Genomic DNA, 17,487 nt, shown 5'->3' with positions numbered 1-17,487 from the left:
CAAAGCAGCCACCTAGTGTCCCAGGTGTAAATCCAGAGAGAGAGAGAGAGAGAGAGAGAGAGAGAGAGAGAGAGAGAGGAAAGAGAGAACGCACAAGAAAGCGTAGCCGGCTAAAGCTTAAATGCAGCCACGTGTTCCCTCTTGTGCCGAGTCAAGGCTTGGGTCTGGCTTCCTTAAGCTCCGACCACGTGCGTTGGCTTTACGGGCAGGTCTGAGTTGTTTGTAGCACCGGCTTTAGGCAAGCTGCTCACAGACCTAGGCCCGGGCTAGAAGTTGCTACCCGGACTAGGACGCCAGCAGCTCGGACTAAGAAGCCGATCGCCGCCGGCCGCCGTGTGCCGCCGCCGCCGCCGCCGCCGCCGCCGCCGCCGCCGCCGCCGCCGCGGGCTGCCTGCCGCCCTTGCGGGAAAGCGGACCTGCCGCCAAGCCAAGCAGTTTTTAATGGATTCTTGTCACGTTGGGCGCCAGATGTAGATGTAACCAACCGTCTTATTAAATAAGAAACACAGAAACAATGTAAAAGAGAGAGCCGAGAAGTCAGAGCTCAGAGCTAAAATCTCACCCTTCCTCCTGCTGTCCCAGCTTCGCGAAAAGAGACCTACTTCCTGTCCGTTCGTATTTTTAAAGTATGTTGTTCTGCCTTCTCATTGGTTGTAAACCCAAACACATGACTGCCTCGTCACTGTCTGAATGTACAGCCCCCTAGGTCTTAAAGGCATGTCTCCAATGCTGGCTGTATCCCTGAACACACAGATATCTATGGGATTAAAGGCGTGTGCCACCACCGCCACACTCTTGCTATGGCTCTAATAGCTCTGACCCCCAGACAACTTTATTTATTAACATACAATCAAATTAATATTTCAATACAAATCAGAATAATATTTCAATACAATTAGATTACCACCACAATACACAATTTTGTATTACAAAGGGTGATTCTTGAGGTTTTAATCTTCAATAAAAGAAACAGACATAAGAATCTTTGACGATGTGTTTTTCCTGAAAATTATAAATCTATAGTTAACCTAAGCTGTGAAACTCCATACCAACATGGATTCTCGGCAGCAAATGCGTTTCTTACAGAGGTAGGAGTTAATGCTCAAGGTTGCCACCACAGTTGAGCAACAGGTGGATGGTGGTGGAAAGAAGATGAGGACTCTCATTGTTGGAGAGTGGAAGAACAAAAAACGAAGGAAATTAAACCCCGGTTGTAATGCACTATAACCTGAGATATAAATAGAAAACCAGCTGGGCAGTGGTGGTGCCTTTAATCCCAGCACTTGGGAGGCAGAGACAGGTGGATTCCTGTGAGTTTGAGGCCAGCCTGGTCTACAGAGTGAGTTCCAGGACAGCCAAGGCTACACACAGAGAAAATCTGTCTCAAATCCCGCCCCCAAGATTTATAAACAAATAAATAAGTAAATAAATAAATAAGTAAGTAAATAAAAATAAATATGAAATCAGCTTATCTTAATAAAGAGATAGATGGATAAATTGGGAAATCATTTAGATACACATGCATCAAAACTGGGGATGGGCAATATGCCTAATAAACCTTATCCAGATCCATTTGTTGAGATGTACTAGAGAAAGAGTGGTTAGTAATATCCAGATCTCAATCCCTCAATACCAAGACCAGAGTATCCTGCCTGAAAGATGGAGTATCCTGCCTGAAAGATGGACTACAGAGAAGTCCCAGTGCTCCTTTCCCCTCACAGGAAAGCTGATGTGCTGTAGGGTAAGGTGGCTCTTGCCTATAATCTCAGCAATTAGGAGACTGAGACAGGAGGATCACTTAACAAGTTCAAGTCCAGGCTGGGCTATGGAGTGAGTTCAGGACAGCCTAGATTACAGAATGAGACTCTGCAGAAACCAATCAATCAGTGTATCCACCTATCCTGGGGCGTGCTGCCAGACATTTGGTGAGTCCCATGCCAGTGAGAGACAGTGGGTCACAGAAGTAAACAGAGTTCCTAAGGATGATACCTGAGGCTGTCCTCTAACCTCCTCCATATTCATGTGCACATGCACATGCACATGAATACATACATACATACATACATACACACACACACACACAGGAATCTCTAGTCTCCTAGACACATGTGGGTGAGAAAGTTAGCTCAGTGGTTAGGAGCAGCTGCTGCCCTTCCTCAGGATCCCCTCAGTTCCCAGAACCCCCATGAAGTGGCTCACAGCTGCCTGTAACTCCAGCTACAGGGGATCCAACACTTTCTTTGGCCTCCCGTGGGCCCCTGCATTAATACATGCACACATACACACAAATAGTAATACATCTTGACTGGAAAAGACATTGCATCATGAACTCCAGATGCTGGACATGGAGCTATACAGATTTGGCGTTTATCCTACTGGATTTTGTTTCTCTCTTAGTGTGATTATTTTGTGTTTTGATTATTCTGTCAGGAAATTAGAATATTTACTTTGGTTTTTTATTCTATGAAAGAGACTTTGGACTTTTAAAGTGTTGGACTTTTTAAAGACCGTGGGGACTTTTAAAGTTGGACTATAATTTACATTATGAGATAAATATGAGACTTTGGGGAAAAGGCCCGATGGTGATATCTTTAAGTGATGTGTTTTTACGTTAAGGTGATAAATGGTAGAGTTGGGATGGTTAGTTTTGTCAACTTGACACACTCTAGTATCATGTAGGACTGGGTCTCAGTGAGGGACTGTCTAGATCAGGATGGCCTGTGGGCCTCTCTGTGGGAGTTTATCTTGGTTCATTAACTGAGCTAGGAGAATCCTCCCACTGTGGCTGCCACCATCCTCTGTGCAAGGGATCCCGATCTGCAGAACAGAGGACAGAGTAGCTAAGAGCAAACACACGTGCATTCACTCTCTCTGCTTCCAGACATCCGATGCGATGTGATGGGCTAGCCTGGTGCTCCAGCCACAATGTGATGGGCTAGCCTGGTGCTCCAGCCACCATGCCTTCCCAGCTGGTAATGATGGGCATTCTTTCCAGTTTGTGAAGCATGGAGATCACACACACACACACACACACACACACACACACACACACACACACACACACACACACACACCTAGGAAGAATATAACTAAGCATGGGGGAGAAAATGAAACCTCACAATTTGATTTATAAGAAATTTTGCTGAGAAACAAGAACAGAGTATCTGATTTTTACCTAATAGTAGCTTGGGTAGAAAGTAATGGAGTTTTGGTGGAGGAATACTGACTGAATTTTCTGTTACAAGGCTTATAAAACTCAGAGCCATTGAAAAAACCAAACACCTTGCACCTCAGGAGAGTCCCCCAAACACGTCAGCAATAACAGCCGTAGGAAAGCCAGACGCGAGTTCAGACCTTCACCTGGCTTCTGAGAGAAACCGTGTGGTTGGCTCTGGTGCACTGAAGCATGCCGGGACTGAACGCCTTGATGATTCCTCCCCTTGTCATAGCAGGAAAATTAATTCCACACAGAGTTCACTGACAGCTGCACTAAAGTATACGCTGCTTATAAAATTAACGTCAGGGGCTTTCTAAAAGTTCCAGTAACCAAGCCAGTGGACCAGCAGGCCAGCATGCAAGGGAACATTAGCCAGAACCTTAAGTACGCACATTCTGGCGCCACCTAGTGTCACCTGGGAGGTCGGCAGTTTTAAGAGGGAATGATCTGGGAGAGGTGTGTGTTACAGCTCGGAAGGGCAAGAGGTTAGTTCCCCTGGTGGCATCACCCAGCATCCGCCACGGAGGTGGTTACATCATCACCTGCCGCCACGTGCCTTTCTCCCATCAGCCATGTCACGTGACAGGGGCAGACTTTAGAAGGGCCCGCCAGTCACCGTTCCCTCTCTCGCCTCTCTTGCCTGTTCTTTGTCTTTCTGCCTCTCTCATGCCCCCACTCCGACAACGTGGCCTTCCGCTCTTTCGCTCTTCCCCTCCCCCAATAAACCTCTTGCACTAGCTGTTGCCCATGGAATGTTTGCTTAGTGGCATACCTTGGCAGGGCTTGCCGAAAGGTACCCATTTTAACTTTTTTTTTTTAAATATACCTTTTCAAGAGATATCCCGGCAATCAGGAGCCAAGGAATACCACAAAGTCACGCCAAACAACAAACCTCACACAAGAGATTTATTGGAAGGGAAAACCCCCAGGAGGGCAGCTGTCTTTGTTTGAGGGAGAAGTAGCAGGGAACTGAACAGAATGCAGGGTTTATGTAGGGTTTCTTGGCCTGGGATTGATGGGTTTTTTTTTTTTTTTGGTTTTTCGAGACAGGGTTTCTCTGCGTAGCTTTGCGCCTTTCCTGGAGCTCACTTGGTAGCCCAGGCTGGCCTCGAACTCACAGAGATCCGCCTGGCTCTGCCTCCCGAGTGCTGGGATTAAAGGCGTGCGCCACCACCGCCCGGCGATTGATGGGTTTTTGTGACCGGATTTTAGGGCAAGTTTAGGGACTGGTGGAGTTTTGGGCCCGGGGATAGGTGGGATTTTGTGCTCAGGGGTTGGTGGGATTTTGTGCTCAGGGGTTGGTGGGATTTCAAGTCCTTGCCCCTGGTCTCGAGGTCAAGTCAGGGTCAGGGTGTTCTTTCCCTGGCCCCTTTACCCTACACCCATTGCTTCTTCCGGTGCCTCCCATCACTTCAATCAGTACTTCAGCCCCACCCATTCCTTAACCCCTCACCTTAAACCCTCAGGTCCTGCCCAGCCCTAAGGGCTCTGCCTCTCACCTCTTCCACTCAGCTTCCTGTCATTGGCTCTGGCCACTAACTCATCCTGCATCCTGCAGAGTATCCATTTGGGAATCAATCTCTCTCTCTCTCTCTCTCTCTCTCTCTCTCTCTCTCTCTCTCTCTCTCTCTCTCTCTCTCTCTCTCTCTCTCTCTCTCTCTCTCTCTCTCTCTCAGTTTTCGAGACAGAGTTTCTCTGTGTAGCTTTGCGCCTTTCCTGGATCTCACTTTGGAGACCAGGCTGGCCTTGAACTCACAGAGATCCACCTGCCTCTGCCTCCCGAGTGCTGGGAATAAAAGTGTGCTCCGCCGCCGCCGCCGCCCGGCAGTTTTTTTGGAATCTCTTATTGGTTCTCTGCACAGTGTTGATGGGCCCAATTAGATTCACAATGAGCACAGCTCAGCTCAGCCAGGGCTGCTCCCATCTCCTCTTCAGTCACCTCACAGGCCCACCTGTGCACCTTACCCCCTCACACACCAGTTTCCCTGGGATCTCCTTCCAGAAAGACACAGGAAGGTGTCATGGCTGAGAGAACCTGAAGGTCTGCCAATCCTGCTCATCTTTTCAAAGAATCAACTCTTTGTCTCATTGATTCTGTATTATTTTCATTGTTGCTTCTATTTTGTTAATTTCAACCCTGATTTTGGTTATCTCTTCCTGTCTACTTTTTTTTTGGTTGGTGTTTTTGCCTGTTTTCATTTTGCCAAGGTCTTCAGGTTCTCATTATTAATTTGAGATCTCTCAATTTTTTTTTAATGTAGGCACTTAGTAGGCACTTTCTTCTTTCTGTTGCTTTCATTTTCTTCCCAGTAGATTTTGGTATGCTGTGCTTTCATTTTAACTCAGTTCTAGGAATTTTTGGATTTCCTTCTTGGTTTCTTCCATGACCTAATTATCATTCAGTAGTGAGTTGTTTAGTTTTCATGTGTTTGTGTACTTTTGATGGCTTTTATTGCTGTTGATTTCATTGTGGTTAGATAGAATGCAGAATGTGATTTCCATTTTTCTATATTTGTAGAGATTTGCTTTGAGGTCAGTTTTGAAGGAAGTTCCATGGGCTTCTGGGAAGAATGTGTGTTCTTTAGTGTTTTTGTGGAATATCTGTTAGGTCTTTCAGTTTATGATGTCATCTACTCCAGAGTTTCTCTGTTTAGTTATTTTCTGGATGGACTGTCTGTCTGTCTGTCTGTCTGTCTGTCTGTCAGAGTGTGGGGTTAACATCATCGCTGTCACTATGTTGGGATCAGTCTGTAGTTGTAGATATACCAGTGCTTCTTTTGGTCACATTTGGCCCCCGCATTTGGTGCATATATGATGTTTAGGATTGCAGTGTCCTGTTGGTGATTTTTCCCTTTAATACTATGAAATGTTTTTTCCCCATCTTTTCTGACTAGTGTCGGCTTGAAGTCTACTCTGTCAGGTATTAGAACAGCTACACCTGTAGCTTGGAATACCTCTTTACATCCTTTTAGCCCAAGGTGATGTCTACCATTGATGGTAAGGTGAACTGTGGATGTGGGTCAAGGGGAATACTTCTTCACTGCTGGTGGGAGTACAAACTGGTGCAATCACTATGAAAATCAGTATGGAGGCTTCTCAAAAAGCTAGAAACAGCTGGGCATGGTGGCATGCACTTTTAATCCTAGCACTCTGGATCAGAGGCTGGTGGAGCTCTGTGAGTTTGAGGCTAGTTTGGTTTACATAATGTTTCAGTCCATCCAGAAACCCTGACTCAAAAAAAAAGGCTAGAAATATATATATACCACATGGTGCAGATATACCCCTCTTGGCATATGCACACAGAACTCTATATCACACTGTAAAGGTACTTGCTCATCCACATTTATCTATTGCCACTATTCATACTAGTCAGGACATGTAAATAGCCTAAATGTCCATCAGCTGATGGATGAATAATGAAAACATGGCACATTTACACAATGGAATATTCATCTGTTGAAAAAAACAAAATTGTGAAGTTTGCAGGTAATGAATGGAACTGGAAACAACTACTCTGAATGAGGTGACCCAGACCCCAAAGACAAACATCATGTGTTTTCTCTCATATGTTGATGTTTGCTTTGAATCTTCAGATATGTGTGTTCCATTTGGAATACCCATAGAGGCTGAAACATTAGTAAGGAGACACGGGAGGATTTCAAGGAAAAGTAGAAAAAATTAGTAGTATAAAAGGCTAAAGGAGGATAGTGGAACAGGAAGGGTTAAGTGGTTTGGAAGACAGGAGAGTCGGGTGGATGAGGGAAGATGTGGAGGGATAACCAACATTAAAGACCTTTTGAAAAAGACATGTAAAAAGCCCTGCCCCCAGAATGGATGACCTCTTTTGGAGTTGTTGGCCAGTGGGGTCCTATAGACTCCCAAACATCACAGGCTGTTGCCAATGCTCGTGGTTACCCCCACCAAACGTGGTGGTAAGACCCTGGTGCTGAGGGTACCACATACTTGAGTCTAGCACTCACCTGGAAGCCTCATTCCCGCTGGCTAGCTTTCAACGTGCTGGAAAGGGCTACATGCATTATTGGAGGACAAAGCAGTCACTGGTCTTACTCAGCTGGGAACCCTGTGACTACTACAGGGACAGGCCTGGCAGGACACGCCTGCTGGTGCAGTAGCGGCACAAATGTCTCGGGAGTAACCAACCACTTCCCGCTTGGATTTAAGACCCACTCCACAAGTTGAAAACTATACCTGGTACCATTATCAGGACCTGTGGCCAGGCAGGTCCTAGGCTTCAGGGGAGAACCCACTACCATTACTCTTATAAAGGGGTGTAGTATTCAACAGATCCTTAAGGATTTCTCACTATACTTACATATTAGGGATCTCTCAACTCTATCATTCTTTTTGACATAGACACAGGTTGACACAGAGACACACAGCTGGTAAAGGTACAGAGAACAAGAGCCTGGTGGACACTCAGCCCTAAATGGGACGGACATCTATATCACACCCTCTTCTGCTAAGGTTTAGGGATCATTGTGGAAGAGGGTTGAGAAAGATTGCAAAAGCCAGAGGCAATGATGAGTACACATTTTTCTGGACACAGCTGGGCCATTGCACATATGAAGTCGCAGCATTTGTGACAGCATGCAAGTCACAAGCGCAAGCAACAACTCCTAAAGAGGTCATCCATTTTCGGGGCAGGGTTTTTTTTTAAATTTGTTACACAAGTCTAGTCGGGCAAAAATCCCAGCATGCTGAGGGAAAGTGGCACGAAGTCCAACCTCTGACTAAGGAGATATTTGGCTATTGGTAGCTGCTGGGAGAGGGAGAGTCAGTTTTCTTTAAGGGTGTGGGTGCTGGTAGGTTGACCATGCTCCAGTGAAAGGCCGTCCATCCAAGAATGTATGGGTGCCACAAATTGTACTTGATAGGCTTAAAAACAAAAGAAAAGGGTGCAAAGTCAGGCGTGGAGCAGGGACTGGATCTAAGAGTAGCTGGGGAAAGATTGAATATGACCAAAATAAGTAGTATGCAATTCTTAAAGAACTAATAAAATATGATAAAAAAAAAAACCTAGTAAGATGAAAAAGTAAAAAACAAACAAAAAACCAATAGGTTAAAAAACTTTCAAACTGTACTTCAAAATTGAGAAGGGAAGGAAAACCAACATAAAACCTCACGTCCTAAGCCCCACATGGGTATTGGGCAACATTATTCTAGATAAGGTTTGGTCTTTTTTGTGGGTGGGTGGGGGCTTCGAAACAGGATTCCTCGGTGTAATAATCCTGACTGTCCTGGAACCTGCTCTGTAGACCAGGCTGGCCTTGAACTCACCGAGATCCTCCTGCCTCTGCCTCCCAAGTGCTGGGATTAAAGACGTGCACCAGCACTGCCTGGCTCTAGACATGTGTATAGACATGATACAGAAGGAAGAGAGGATGAGAATGAAAAGATGAGGGTGAGGGTAGGAGGGAGGCAAGAAGGGCAGGGGGGAGGGAGGAAGGAAAAGAAAAATAACAAAGATTACACTGAGTGTGCTGGTTTACAATTAAATGTGTGGAACTTATTCTCACTCGAATCTAGTACAAGATAAACAAATTTGAGTGGACTGAAACAGTTACTCACTTTACACAGGTTTGGTACCCAATTGCACACCTGTCACAAGATGTCCCCAAGACGATGGGCACTAAGAGACGTCAGTCCTCTCCTTTCTTGAGTTGCATGTTCTGGTTGATCTTAGCACTTACTCTCTCTGGTCAGAAGGATTTGGAACTCCAGTCCCTCCTGCTTCTTCCATGCCCGCACCCAACACACTGCTTGAATGGACTTGGCATCAATGCCCAGCTCTGCCATGCCCCTCCCCTTGGACATGTCAATCTGGTCTCAGTTCATTTGAAGGCACTGTCACCATCCCGACCTTGACTTTCCCTGTCTGAGTTCTTTGGGTCTCTCTTAGTTGTCCAGCTCTGCTTCGTAGATGGGAAGTGCAATGCCTGCTCCATGTCCAGCTGCCCCCGGCAAATCAGAGCAGCTTGGAGATCCTGAGAAGCATTTGCCAGATCTAGAGACAATGCTCAGGAGAGCCACAGGAGTCTGGGGAGTCTGGAGATCCTGAGGTTGGGCATTGGTACCTGGAGGAGAGATTCTCTGCGTGTGAGCCTTCTGAGGAGTTAGAGCAGCCTGGACAGGGCTCAGGAGATGGCTGGGCAGGTGTGGGGCCTCTGTCCAGCCTCAGGGGTCTGAGGAGGAGATTAGTGAGACAGGCTGCTGGTCCTCTGGGTTTAGATTTTTCTGGAGCCCAAGAACTAAGAACCAGACACCAGTGCTTCGTGTCCTTTCACTAGGAAACAGAAAACAGAAAAAACCAAAACTTAGAGATTTTCCTTTCTCCTGGAAAAACTAATCCCAATGTGGGCAGTGTGGGCCGTCATGGTGCTCACCAGGCCATCATGGACCAGAATCCTCCTATTTCCATCTCATAATCCTACTCATAAAGGTCACAAGAGCAGGGAAAGGAGGGTAACCCAAGAACTGTGTCTTCCACAGATTTCTCAAAGAACCATTAATTTAACATCCAAAGAATGATGGGAAATGTAGTTTTTATGCTCAAACGCCAGAGAGCAGCTCTATCCTCACACTAACCCATATTTGCTCACCATGGCTTGTCTACAATGACAATAGTCACACTCATTTGCTTAGAGACATCAGCTTGAAGTCCACCATGGGCCAGGAACATAGCTTCCTGCAGGGTATCCCCTGGTGAGAACACACAAAGGGAGACCCTCCCTGGCTTATTTTGGGAGAATTCCCTGGGCGCAAGCACTGATTACCTAATACTTTCTTAACCCCACAATAGCCTGGGAGTAGACCCTGCCTCCCCATTGGACAGATGAGTAATAGCGGTTCTGAGAGGCTGTAGATCTGTTCCTAGCTCCACCATTATGTAACAGGGGAGACTTCATATTCATGATGACCCACTCTAGAACTCTGGACATTAACAAGTGCACTACACTCTACACTAGTGGTTATATCCCATGCGCCCCCCCCCCCGAAAGCTTTATAAAATCCATTGTCTGAATTCTGGTTCCCAGGGTGTTTCAGCTATCAGTGTGTCTGCATTATAGGTTAGCCCTCATAACTACTAGAGATGGAGCTGTCTTTCTCTGTATTTAAGTCAGAGAGGTAGACTCACTTGCTCAAAGTCACATAGCAAGTCCACAGTTGGCCATGGCTGACCCTGAACTCTTGACCCTCCTGCCTCCATTACCAATATGTGCCATCACCCCTGGTTTATGTAGTACTGGGGACTGGACCCAGGGCCTCATACATGCTGGCCAGCATTCTACAAACTAAGCTATATCCCCAGCCCCACACTATATTTAGTGTAAGATGACCACAGAATGGGCTTAACCTTAAGTTCAATAGAAAATCCTATTCAGTGGGTGACTCCTCAATGGATTCACAAGCCACATGGGTGCTTGTGGTTCTTGGAAATACACAGGGACTTGTTTCTCAGACCAGGGAACCAAGCATGCTCCTTGGCATGGAAAGTGGCTTCCCCAACTCCTGTCACACCCAATGCAGTTTTAATTTGCTTTCAAGAAATCACTGCTTAGGCAAATGTGCCTGCTTTAGTCAGGCTGTCTAAGGGAACAGACCTGACAGAATGAAAAAAAATATATATATATATATACACACATATAATGTATAATATATATGTATAATATATACATATATATACATACACATATAATGTATAATATATATGTATAATATATACATACATACACATATACACACACATATATATACATATATATATACACACACATTAAAAGGAGATTTATTACACTGGCTTACAGGATACGGTCCTGGTAGTCCACCAATGACTGTCTCAAGACTGAAAGGCTAAGAATCTGGTAGATGCTCAGTCCAGAAGGCTGGATGTTTCTGCAGTCCCTATCTAATGTTGGGATTCTGGAGGACTCTTGAAGAACTGCTGGTCTTCAGCCTGTTATAATCTCAAAGAACTTGGCTCTAGTATCGGTGAAGGATTACTGCAGCAACAGCAGGCATGGGGTTGTCAGAGAGAGTGAGGCCAAGCAGGCAAAAAAGCCATTTCCCTCTTCCATGTCCTTTATCTGATACGCCACCAGAAGGTGCCACTTGCACCTGGTCTGAATCGTCTGATTAAAAAAAATCCCTCACAAAAGTGCCCAGTGCCTTGCATTTTTGTTAATTTCAAATGCAGTCAAATTGACGATGAAAATTAGCCATTATGGTATTCGTCTACTCTCAAATTAGCAGAAGGAAGTAAGGTCGATGCTACAAAACTCGGCTCTGAAGTGGTTGGTATCCGCGTTGACCTGCTCAGGACAATGGCACCCTGGCCCTGGGCGGCCCCGTGTGCTGCTGGGAATCAGTTCTCCTGGCCCTCGGCACGTGCCTGACTCCTCCACAGCATGGGTGACCGAGTGTAACTTACAGGCTGTCTTACAGGTTTCCTCCCAAGAGCCGCAGACTCCATAGTGGGTTCAGCTCACAACCACGTGCACAAACACAGACTCACACACGGAAACCCTGGGAGGGTGCGTTGGCTTTGTGTCCGCCTGAAAACGAGAGTGCTTGAAAGTCTCACTCTTGGGGATTTGAGCATTTCTTTTCCAAAAACGCAGCACTCTGGGGAGAAGCAGACTCACCACTAGCATGCCAGGTCCTGTTTCTGAGTTGGAGAGATCAGGACCAAGAGGGCACTGAGTGCCTGCTCTCCTTCTTCTCGTCCTCTGATGCCACCTGTATGAGGAGAAACTGCCCAAGCCACTCTGTCCCCTCTGCAGGGAGTTCACCATGGACCTGCTCTCCCTCACAGAACTATCATGGTTTCACAGAGCAGAGGCGGGGGCCCTGCCCTCCCTTAGCCAGATGAAAGGTTGGAGCAGGCTTTTTGGGGGGGGGCGCAGGGGGAACCAACCAGCTCCCAAATCGTGACACGGAGACTTGTTATTTGTTATGAATGCTCGACCTTAGCTTACACTCATTTCTGGCTAGCTTTTTTTCTTTAATTTAAATGAACCTGTTTCTCTTCATCTACATCTTGCTTTGGGTTTTTTTCCGGTCTTACTTTCTTTCTGTATGTCTTACTTCCCTGCTGTCTCTATGTCTGGCTGGTAGCTGCCTGGTTTCTGGCCCCAGGTGTGTCCTCCTCGGTTCTCTTCTTTCTTCTCTCTCATTCTAGATTTCTCCTCCTATTTATTCTCTCTGCCCGCCAGCCCCGCCTATCCCTCCTCTGGCTAGCTATTGGCTGTTCAGTTCTTTATTAGACCAAGCAGGTGCCTTAGGCAGGCAAGGTGAAACAGCAACACATCTTTTCATAATTAAACAAACGCAGCAGAAACAAATGTAACAGACCTTCACATAAAGTAATAATCCACAGCATAAACAAATGTAACACGTCTTTGCCTAGTTAAATATTCCACAACATAAGGTACTACTTTGTACCTTAGCTGCCACCAAAGGCCCGTGTGAAGGGTTGGCCCCCAGCTTATGGTGCTGCTGGGAGGTAACTGGACCTTCAAGAGGTTAAGACCCAGTGGAAGGATGTTAAGTCATCAGGGTCAAGGCCTTGAAGAAGAGAATAAGAAGGACATCATCTCCTTCATGTCCCTCTCTCGCTTCCTGGATTTCATGGGGGGAGCATGTTTTCCTCCAGCAGCTTCCTGCCATGGTGAACTGCCTTGCAACAGGGCTGAGCAATCACAGACCGAAACCTCTGACACCAAAACAAAGCCTTCCTTCTATAAGTCAAAGACCTGGGGTAATTTGTCACAGTGGCAGCTGACTGTCATGGGATTCTGGGTTTCTGCTGCTCTCCAGATGTGGGAATGGGGTCTTCAGGCTTCATCATCTTGTCCCACCAGCTCCCAACCTGAAGGCAACCGCTCCAAGGCAGGATGGCCAGAGGTCTGATGCTCTCCCGACAGATACACAATGGGGCTGTCCACACAGAGGTGGTCACAATGCAGTGGAATGCAGGACAGTCACAGACTTCAGAGACTCACCTCACCTATACAGTCCCACACAGGGCGGGTCCACAGTTCTGCTCCCAACTCATGGGTGTCCTCTGCAGAAGGAGGCCCTCAGCCTCTCACAATAGAGCCCAGAGGGGCTCCGGCCACTCCCTTCTGACGGCTTCTTTCCAGCTGTTCATTCTACGGGCTGGGTGCTCAGGCTCTTGAGAGTATCACCTCGGTGTCACATCCATCCATCTCGGTGATGCTTATGTCCGGTCAGGGGAACAGGCCAGCATGCAGGCCAAGGTAAGGCAGCACAGCAGCCACTGTGATGGGGAGAAGCGTCCTGGTGGGGGTCTTCAGGGCGGCCCCAAGGGTGCTTTTCATCACCCCACGCTAGCACAGATCTCCTTGTCAGAGGCCTTCTTTGCTGCCACTTGTGGTTCTGCACAAGCCACTCGGTCCCATTTGCTGAACTTTCCCTCTGAGCACCATCGACTTCTTTCATTCTTTACCAGGGGTCTGCATAGCACAAGACTCAGAAGCTGCAGAGACATCAGCAATAAAAGGATTTCTGCAGTCTACGATGTGTTTTCCCTATTTCCCTTCCTTCTTTCCTTTTTTCCTTTTGTGTGTGTGTGGGGGGGGGCATTGTATGTGCATGAATGTGGATTAGTGTGTGTACCTGTGTGTGAGCCTACAGAAGCTAGAGGAGGATTTGGGGTGTTCTATTCTGTTGCTCTCCCCCTTGTTCTCATGAGACAAAGCACCCCTTAGTAGCAACTGTTACATGGACTGAGGTGGCCATTTCTTCTGTCTCCAGCAGGTGGCGACAAAGCACAGAGGCAAGTGTGCTCCTGCCCAGGTATGCTTGTTTTTGCCTGAAGGCTTAACAGGCAACCCACTGGGTCATGGGAGACACCTCTTTCCAGGATCTAAGTAGAGGACACAAATGTGGAGAGACCCTGGGCTAACAGGAATATCTGCAAAGAAAGTCTACAGCCAGTCCGAGACAGTTGCTTCCCTGTGACTCTGGGTCTTGGATGGATCAGATCCACTCCAGAACTCTCAGCCCCCTAGTGAGTAAGTGACCTGAAAGTTACCAGCTGCAGAGCAAAAACCAACCAACAAACAAATGAAAAACTGTCTCAGATCATGATGTTAATAAGAAGCCAAAGTGGGACCAGACCCAGGCTTAGCTGCCCCCAAATGTGTGATCTCTTCAGTAAGCCACGGTCCTGGTCTGACCTAAGCCCATGCAGTTGTGTAATCAGAATCGAAGGAGCTTTGTGACAAGGAGATTCTACTGGAATGGGAGGCAGATGGTGTGAGCCCTGACATCCTTTAGGGTGGGAAGGACTCTGCCAAGACCAGCTCAGGGGCAGTGGAAGCCCAGGGAAGAATTACAATAAAATACTCTGTTTTCAAATATAGACCTGGTCCTATGTGTATCCAAATCATTCAAAGATCTGCAGAGAATATCTGGCCCTCTGTATCTATAACTGCCACAGAGCCTGGGACAATTTAATCCTTGAGGAATATTTGACAAAGAGATGAAGAAGAAGCCAAGAACTGAGGACAGAAGCCAGGTGGATCAAGGCAGGCTTTTCAGGTGTGTGTGGAGACATGGCGGACTTTGGAGGGTGAGCTACAAGTTTACCAGGTGGAAAGAGAGCTAAAGGCACTCTAGCTACACACAGAGGAAGGACAGGGTGCACCTTCCACTACGTTCAACGTGCATCTAATACCCCCCCCCCCCACAAGCGCACTCTACACTCAAGACATGAGGGGCAGGGAGGGAAAGAGGGAGGGAGGGAAGGGAAGAGAGGGAGGGAAGGGGAGGGGGAGTGCTCCATCTTTACTGACTCCCTTCCTTAGCTGTTTGTCAGCTGAGGTGTTGGGGCTTTGGGCAACATATTCCCCACTGATCCTAAGTACTGAGATGTCCCACCCATATTCTGATTTGATTGATGGTCCACTCATGGCCACAGAGACCTCAGTTGCTCTTGACAGGCCAGATACTATGCCTCAGTTGGGATCCTGAGTTGTCCCCCAAAACTGATGCCTGTGACGCCACTGAGGGGTTGTAGAAACTTCTGTTTGTTGGGGTTTTTTGAGACAAGTTCTACCATGTAGATCAGGCTGGCCTAGAGCTCAGAGATCACCTTCCTCTGCCTCTCAACCGCTTAGAAGTTGTAGATCCTTTAAGAGACGGTATCTGTCTTAGAGTTTCTATTGCTGTGAAGAGACACCATGACCATGGCAACTCTTATAAGGAAAACATTTAATTGGGGTGACTTGCTTACTGTTCAGAGATTCAGTCCATTATCATCATGGCGGGGAGCATGGTGGTGTGCAGGCAGACACGGTGCTGGAGAAGGAGCTGAGAGTCCTACATCATTTAGGCAACAAGAAATGTGACACTGAGTGAGGCTTAAGTAAAAGAGACCTCAGAGTCCACCCTCACAGTGACGCACTTCCTCCAACAAAGCCACACCCACTCCAAGGCCACACCTCCCAATATCGCCACTCCCTCTGGGGCCCATTTTTTTTCAAATCACCATAGAATCTAAAGGGAGGAAATTAAGTTATCAGGGGATGTGCACAGTCTTTTCCTGCCCATCACTGCCTCTCTACTTCCCAGCTGCCAAGCCCCTCATGATGTACCCAGCTACCACAGGTCCAAAGGTAGTCGAACCAAGTGACCATGAGCTGAAATATTGCAAACTACAAACTAAACCAAAACTTTCCTGCTTATAAGTTTATTTATCTCAGGTATTTTGTCATAGTACCAGAAAGCTCACACAGATATCTTAGTTCCCGACACAGTCTCTTCTGTTGTGGTGGCCTTGGTCTTCCTTCTTTCTAAGTTAATGCCACAATGGAAAGCATAAGAACCATCCTAGTGTTTGGGAGGCAGAAGCAGGAGGATCAGTTGAAAGTCGTCTTTGACTACACAGCGAGTTTAGGCCAGCTTAGACTTAGACTACACAAGACTCTGTCTTAAAAAAGAAACACACACACACACACACACACACACACACACACACACACACACACACACACACACACACAGAAGAATAAAGGGGTAGTGTTGTAGGAGCCAGTGCTCTTCAAGTCCAAATCTCAGCTCCACCATCTACTACTGGCTGTGAGGATATGGGGGTATTGAATCCTTCATGAGCACATTCTTCATATTATACACAGTGATGTTGATCATAAGAACAGGGGCTCACAGCACTGACAGAGGGCTGACTTAACCCCCTGCAGCTCGAGGGCAGCTGCCTCTGGGCTTGACCATTCCATCTTCTTCAGACTGCTTGCTCGAGGAGGCCAGAGACTGTTCTTTCCATCCATTCCTCTGTCTTGGAATGTTCTCCAATCTGTATTCTTCTTCTTGCTCCTCCTCTTCCTCCTCTCCCTTCCCAGCAGGTGCCCTCAGCATTTGCCTGATTCGCTGCTCTGTCACCCCAGCTGCCACACACATCCCAACACCCATGGCGTGAATGACTCTTTGCTCTAAGATGACAATGGTGCATATTGGAAATGACACACCAGAGAGATGTTCTGGAAGAGACAGAAAAGGCTCTGATACTTTGTCTGCAGATGACTAGACAGAGGAGCAGTACGAGAGCATGTGCTATGGGTGGGGAGGTCACACAGAGTGACACATGGATCATTGTCCACAATGCCTCAACTAGGCAAAACTCAAGCCAGGAAAACTGAGCGGCTGGCTGGTGGTGTCTGGAGGGCCTTCACATACCTGTGTAGCTATCAGGAGGGATGACACCAGTCAGGCACTCAACTGGGACTGTGGGCTGCAGGGGCTGTACCTATTCCTGGCTTCCACACAGCACAGCAGCCAGTAGGGTGGCTCAGGGCTCCTGCATGCATCCCTTTACCACCAAGACCTGCGACTCCTGCGCCATTGCCTTTTCCCTATCATTGAGGGAGCCATCACAGGACAGGAGGTAAGCCAGGAGGACACAGAGAATGGGAACACTTTGCAATGGGCAAATGGTTGAACGATGTAGTGGCCATGTTCTGAAAACCCCTCTAGGCTGAGGGTAGAGCTCAGTTGGGGAAAGCACTGTTTTAGCATTAGAAAAGAACTAGGTCCGATCCCCAGCACCGCACAAACACAGTGGTAGCACACAAGTCTGCAATCCGGCACTCCTGAGCTTGGGGGGGGGGGGCAGGAGGACCAGGAGCTCAAGGCTATTCTCCGCCTCAGCCAGTTCCTTGCCAGTCTGGGGTACACTCAAAACAGCAATTCAAGCATTCTCCAGCCCAAAC

Source organism: Peromyscus maniculatus, chromosome 3 (assembly GCF_049852395.1).
Source record: "Peromyscus maniculatus bairdii isolate BWxNUB_F1_BW_parent chromosome 3, HU_Pman_BW_mat_3.1, whole genome shotgun sequence".
In the NCBI taxonomy this organism is placed as follows: Eukaryota; Metazoa; Chordata; class Mammalia; order Rodentia; family Cricetidae; genus Peromyscus; species Peromyscus maniculatus.
Note: the sequence above shows the minus strand (reverse complement) of the source record.